At 35.5% G+C, this 7,431-nt stretch overlaps 1 long non-coding RNA gene across 1 annotated transcript; it reads left to right on the top strand.

The window, feature by feature from the left end:
* Nucleotides 1–2,770: 2,770 nt before the first annotated feature.
* LOC145694004 (uncharacterized) lies at nt 2,771–6,405 on the top strand. Its single transcript, XR_014132885.1, has 3 exons — nt 2,771–3,043; nt 5,318–5,423; nt 6,279–6,405. It is a non-coding gene; the product is annotated as an uncharacterized LOC145694004 (long non-coding RNA).
* Nucleotides 6,406–7,431: the final 1,026 nt, after the last annotated feature.

Genomic DNA, 7,431 nt, shown 5'->3' with positions numbered 1-7,431 from the left:
ATTAAATTAAAAATATATCTGTATTTGAAATGTTTACACGCGATTTTCTCAGAACATAGTTTCTCGGTATGGGCCCTTATTACATAGAACTCCTCAATTGTTTTTCGATTGAATTTCCAGTTAAAATTTTGAAAGTGTTCCTACTTTTTTCACTCTGGTTACATTACCTGCCCACCTGAACCTTCTAGACTTTATTACTCCTACAATGTTTGATTATCGGTATAAATAAAATATTTATTTCTTAGAATATGGGCTAATTGCGAACGACCAGTAATTACCAAGAAATAAAGTACCGTACAAATGGCAAACGTAGCTGGGACTCACCTGGGCGAGCTCCGCGACAAAATATAGCGATATTTATTCCTTTGACTATGTTTCTACTAGTGGTGGGCACAAAAACCGGTTTTGAAAATAAAAAAACGGTTTCGGTTTTCTCCCAAAACCGGTTCGGTTTTTCAGCGAAACTGGGTTCGGTTTTCTTCAAAACAGGTTCCGGTTTCTACAAAAACCGGTTTTGCCCATCCGTAGTTTCTACAATGTTAAAGTCAGATCCGACCAGTAGTTGCCATGAAATACAATACCACATACACACAAGTATAACCTCGCATGCAGGAAGCAAATAAGTGTGTCTTCATCCTGCCTTACCTAACAGTTTTGGTGATTTATTGACACCCATTCATTTATCCAATTAAAATGATGGGAATGATGGCAAATGAAAGTCAATGACCAAAAGAGATTATGAAATTAAGAAAATGTGGAGTAAATGGAAATTTCAGAGTAAGTTGTTGTCAACTTCTAGTTTCGCAGTATCAAACAACAGTTAGTTTACATAACAACTAACTTATTTCTAATGTGGTTAATTTTCTGTATCTTTAATTGAGTGTTATCCGTAATGAAACAAAGATTAACGGAATTCAGTTATATCTGTCAGTATTGTTTCCTTTTTCTGTCTTTGACTTCCGAATTGTCTACGGATAATAACCCATAATAACACGAACAGAGATAATGCGTTCAGCTGGTTTATGTCTAGTGTCATTATATGCCTAGGAGTATCCTTAATGATGAATTTGAAGTAGAATGACAAACCTATACTTACTTTAGGAAGAAAAATCAAAGATATTTTGATGTATAAAAACTTTGGAGACATTAGTTAAGATATTTTCTAAATAGCACTAATAGAAAAGTAAAGTTCTAATATAAAGAAAATATGCTGGGTATTCTCCATTTGCTTCTACGAGTAAGTGGAGAGTATCGTATAATTACGTCTCGTATAATTACGTTACTGAAGTTGTGCTAGATAATGTTGGTACTAATGAACCATGGTTCTGAGAAGAATTCGATTTCTTAATAGATCAATAAGTCACTGTAATGGTTTAAAAGTAAAGATAATTGGAGAAGAAAAGTGACAGATATTGTTTGTGTGTTCCATATGACTCGTAATTAACGACAAGTGTAAAATAAGATAAAAACAAAATACGTAATAATTACTTTAGTTACATTTACTAACATCCATGCTTTCCTTATCCTGTCGAGCTTAAATTTTCGCTCACATATTCAAAATACAACGGGGATACATTTGTCATAGATGTTTTCTGAGTGACACATATAGATCGGTAGCACTCAAAAAGTAAGCAGCAAATACCTGATATTCTTTTTTAATTTCGTACTAACCTCATTTGTTTTAATATAAGTAGTATTGCTACAGTGGCAGACCCAAGGGAAGGCCTGGGGGGCAGGCCCCTTGCTCAAATTCTTGGCCCTCCTAGTGCTCCTCCATACAGAGAGTGATGCTGCTATAGGTCGACAAACGGTGAGTTGACAGTGTCCATAAGTGGAACTACTACAGAAACATCTCCCGACAACAGAGTTACCAACTGCAGAATACCGTATGTTACAATAGTCTCCGAGTAAAAAGCTCCAGGCTCGTTTTTGTTTGTAGTACAGCAAGATCTAATTCGTCGAAATCTGTAAGATACATGCATTGACCTCACTATCTGAACGTTCCTTTTAACCTCTGTAACTTATCTGGTTATTTTCTTTGTTTTCGACAAAGATTAAAAAAATCAAATCAAAATCAGTGGGCATTTTTATTCGCTTCGATGTTGAAAGTCATACTAAAATAAGAGAGGCCGTTGGCAACTCTGTAGAAACCTTCTGCTGCAATGTTAACAAGCAGTAGTAGCGATCCCCAAGGAAAACGGAGTCAGCGTTTGGTGAACCTATACTACCAACTAAAGCATGGGGAAATGAGGCTAACAAAAATCGGTGATTCTTTATAAATAAATCGTTCAGAAGTGTTTGCTTTTAAACGATTTTAACTGTAACTTAATCTCAAAACTGCTACTACCAGAGAAATTCCAAATTGTATCACAGAGCCAATGCTACAATCTCCTGATTACTAATCATCAGGTAAGGTACCGAGATGATACAACTTGGTCGCGGCAATAATGCTATTTTGTGTAAAAGTGGAAGTTACTCCCGTGACCAGGTTGTATCATCCCGTTATCTTATGTTTAGTAATCAGAGATATATCAGGAGTTTGTGGAACTGGTCCCCAGATATTCCATTCAGTAAGTTCAGTCGATGAAAATCCATTTTTATTACAGATTTATATTCGTTCTTCATCACTGTTAAAAATGATTTATTCAAAAATGAATACATTTTACTACTCAAAAAAAATTGAGTAAATTTGTCTCAATTTTGAGGAGAAAATAACTCAAAAAATGAGAATGAGGAAATTTAGTTGCATATTTGAGTCAAGACTGGTTCTCAAAAACGAGTAATAATGTAGTCTTAAAAAATATTGTTTTATAACATAGATATATAATGGAATATCGTGAGATATAAAAGACAGTTTGCAAATGCAAGACTATGGAAAACAAGTACGAACAAGCTAACATAAGAGCACAAAAGTCCTTTATAATCCTGAACTATATGTTCTCATTCTGGCTGATGGAGGAACTACTTAGCGGATGGATAAAGAGAAAGATGGATGGATGGAAAACATGGAGGCATTGTTTACTAATCAGAGAGGATTACGCAGGTAAGTACTGCTAGCAACATGAATTTAGTTTTATAAGTGTGAATGCAACATTGTTTGTGTACGAACATTGTAATCGATTGGCGGTTAATCACGACAAAGCATTATTTTCCTTCGAAAATCATGAGTAATGCTTCTAGGTACTGGTTCCCAGATTGAATGCCCGGAAGCCTCACTCTATGCTTCTGGGCATTCTATATCTTAGACAAAGTTATTGTGTTATGATATGCGACTTTCCAATATATTCAGTAAATTGATTACTTTTTTTTTTTTTTTTTTGTGAATTAGGGCGTGCAGGTTTACTTTTGGCGCTGCACTCTAAATAACTGTTGGAAAAATACAATTCTTTTAATAATTTCCTTCTTATTGTCCCCTAAAAGATTTGTAGTGGGTGACATGGAAAAAACTCCCTTGCGGGAAAGTTCTAGATTACTGGTCCCCTATGTAGGTTAGTAGCTGGGTTGGTTTCTTTCTCTACTAAAGTTTATACATTTAATCTACACAGCATTGCTGAGCGAGCGTTAGCGAGTGAAGGCGGGTTAGATACCCGCAGGGCACGTTGTTTTCTGTCTTTATTATTGCTCAATGGGAAGGGGGACTAGTAATCTAGAACCTTGCCCTCACTTGCAGGCCCGTATCCGCGCGGGGGGGGTCTGGGGGTCGGGCTCCTAAATTTTTACTGCCTGCCTAAAATGTTCACGGTAGGCTTGCAAATGCAGGGGTGCCCACAAGGGGGGATATGACGCAAACTGCGTCATTGAAATATTTGGGGGGTAAAATCTATATAAATATGTTTGAGTGGGTGTAAAAATTAATCGAAAAGTTTTTTTCATGGAAGAACACCTACGGATAGGCAATTGAGGGGGATTGCGTCAAGGACATGAGGGGGGTGGGCACCACTGGCGAATGGCATATGGTTGGATTTCCCCCTCCCCTACATTTTTGGGCTGGCTACCGGCCTGCTCACTTGCACAGATAAAATTTCAAGGGACCACCAGAAGTATTAGTTGAAAAATTGCAATTCCTTTACGATTGCCATATAAATACGGATTCCGTATCTGTTGCATAAAAGCTACAATGTAAAAAAAAAAAAAAAAAAAAAAAAAAAACAGGCATTACTCGAGCAGACTGTTTTATCAAGTTTTGACACATTTCTTACATTCTCAGGTTAGGTTAAAGTTTTTTTTTTTAGCAGCACTAAATAACAAGCTCCAGTACTACATACAGATTAACTTCAGAAGGGCTCGATGTAAATACAGTGTGGACGTATGGCATAAACACGAACAAACTTGTGCTAGGTGGCAATAAAAGCATGAATGCTATCTAACCGAGTCAGTGCAGGACGAACCTGGTGGCACTGTTCGTAGGTTTCTTTAAGAAAATTTCCCTCGACTGACACAAACTTTTCACTTTATCAAATTGTCCGTTGTTTGTTGAGTGTCCAATACTTATCACAGAAGTTATGTAATAATTTTAATTTAGCTATATTAAGGGAACTACCACCAGTGGTGTCATTTAGGGGGCAGGAAGGGGTAATTGCACCCCCTGAGATTGAGATTTATATAGATTTTTTTAGTAGAATAGTAGTCAGTGAAAAACGCAAAATTTTCTTATATCAAGGGGTCTTGCCCTCCCACAAGCAAAATCTGAAATGACGCTTCTGCTACCAACCACATTTGTTTATTCATTTACTTTTTCCTTCTATTTTTACGTTTTTTTTTTTTTTTTTTTTTTTTTTGCAAAAGTATACACACAGCCAACAAAATGAAATATAGTGAAATCTTTCAGTTTAACATCCCATGATTATGCCTTTAGGTTAAGGGAGACGATGATTAAAGCAAGTGAATGATGATGGAAGAATGAGAAAGTGGGAGGAAACGGGAGTACCTCGACAAAATCCACGAACACAATGTTGTTTATCACAAGCTTGCTTGGGTGAAAATCGTACCAAGGAAACCATGCACCTGAGGTAAGCGCTCCCCACTGAGCCTCCGTGCACCCCACTAGCTAACAATGGGTGCAAATTATGCTACTTGCAGCACACACAAACTATTGCAATTGTATTGGTTTATTTCTGAATAACAAAGAACAATTTAAGTAGTGATGTTCGTTAACAAGAGTCTAATTGCTACTTCACATTATTCATGTATGCGCATTTCTAACATTGCAGTAAAACATTATGACAATGAACTACTTTTGAACTTCATGACTAGAAAAAAGTAAAATATATTATTTAATAGAATATATTTGTATAACAATTAAATCTTTATATTTCAGATGGTTGCTGAATTTAAAAATTTGTTCGGCGCGACAGAGACTGTTTTCAATGTCATCTGTTTGGCAGTGATAATTTTCTTTAAGGTTTCGCTAGAGAAAGTTCTTGGTGAGTAAGATCAAGTTTTCGTGTATATTTATCATATTTCAGGTTGCATGTATAAATATGTACACAAGAGTCTATTTGTCATCAACACAACCCTACTTCTGGCAAAGCACCCATTTGTTTTTTTTTTCTTTACATTATCTTTTTATAGTGTCTATTCACAAACATTGTTTTATTGTTATAATTCAATCTCAGCAAATAGTAGCTTTTATATGCTTTACTTTGAAAAGTAAAAATAAGTCAGTATTTTGAAACACGTAATACCTTTTAAATAAACGTACATGAACTCAAAATTGCACATCTTTGGCTTATTATCTTCACGTCTTAAGACAGTGATGGGCAAAGCATGGCCCGCGGATTAGATGTAGCTCCTTAAACGTTTCCACCCAGCCCACGACGTGATTCATTACCTGACGAATATAACTTCACTTCTGAGAATCAGTGGATTATACTTCCAGCCAAATTATGAGAAATGTTTAAAAATGCATTCACAATACCATTTGTCACATTCCCCTTCATGAACTTTCGAGTATTAATAGAGCTTGGTTTTACAAGTGATACAATCACTGTTGTTTGTTTTTTTTTAATTATATTGGCCCACCTATATTTTTTTCCGTTTTTCTTTAGCCTGCGGCCCAAAATGTTTCCCCATCATTGTGCTAAGGAATATGACAATTGTCTAGGGCTTTAGAAAGCAGTACACTTTAAGTAAAACCTTATTTCAACTCATGGAAGTAGTTTTTGAATAATTTAGTGTGATTTACATTGTACTTAAAAAAATATTTTGGCAGACAATAGCAATATCTACTAATTCCAAACATTATTATATACTGACTTAGTCATATTTTCTCTCTATAGATCAATTGCGCACTACATTTGCTTCCATTTCTACTACCACAAGGTGTAATCATACGTAAGAAAGGAGCTAAAATAGTAAGGAGAAGGCCGGCACCTTACAGGAGCCACGAATATGTCATTGCAGAGCTACAGGTAAGTCCTGTCAGGCGTTTCATTGGACACATATTTTTTATATACCTTCCTGATTAGGAATATGTCCATTATCGTTCAATTGTAGTCATAGTTTCATAATTACAGAGATAATACATTTACTTTCCAGGTTATACGTTTTGGAAATATTTTAATAGAAGGATGGTTTTATAAATAATTTAATTTGCATACTAATGGATGGTTCTAACGTCATCTGTATATGTAGCAGGGTTGGCAAAAACCATGGCTTTTATTGAAAAAACAAAAAAAAAACGGGTTTTTTGGTTTAAACCAGGTTTTTTTGGTTTAAACCAGGTTTATTTGGTTTAAATAATTTGCTCTATATTCATATCATATATGGACAGAAATAAGTTTGTTTCGCCTTGATGTTATTATGCAACAGCCGGGTTATGCTGGAAGTGGTCACATAAGCTTAAAGCGGAATAAAAACTGCTTCTCGAGTTACATCCGAGAAAAATTGTCCTCCATTTGAACTCGGAACCAGGACTAATTGGCCACAAATGCGATACGTCTGCCGACTCACTCACGAAGGAATCCTGATAAAAATACGTTGTACTGATCTTTACATGCTTCTTAATATAGTTCTCAATAGTCATTTCAGAAGGACAAAAAGATAAACAGTGCACAAGTGAAACCATTATACTGAATTACATATGGACAATTTCAAACTACTACGGAGTACAGAAGAACTAATTTAATTCAAGTTAGTTAACAACGACTTTTATTGGTCCAAATTAAAGAAATACAACGACTTAATTTGCATATCACAAAGATACGAATTATTTGAGTCCACTTTGGCTCAGACTCATTTATACATAAATAGATATCGAAGATACTTCTCATTTCACTAAATGCCTCTCGTAAGGTCTGTATGACCCTCCTTCCCCCCCCCCTCACACACACACAAAGTACGGCATTTCGATGTATTTTATCAATAGTAAACAAAACAATATTTAGAATGTTTCTTTGATTGCAATTACCTAACAATAATAACTACAAAAAA

This window comes from Thermobia domestica, chromosome 9 (genome assembly GCF_964235325.1).
Source record: "Thermobia domestica chromosome 9, izTheDome1.hap1.1, whole genome shotgun sequence".
NCBI classification, from domain to species: domain Eukaryota; kingdom Metazoa; phylum Arthropoda; class Insecta; order Zygentoma; family Lepismatidae; genus Thermobia; species Thermobia domestica.
This window is presented reverse-complemented; position numbering and strand designations above follow the sequence as displayed.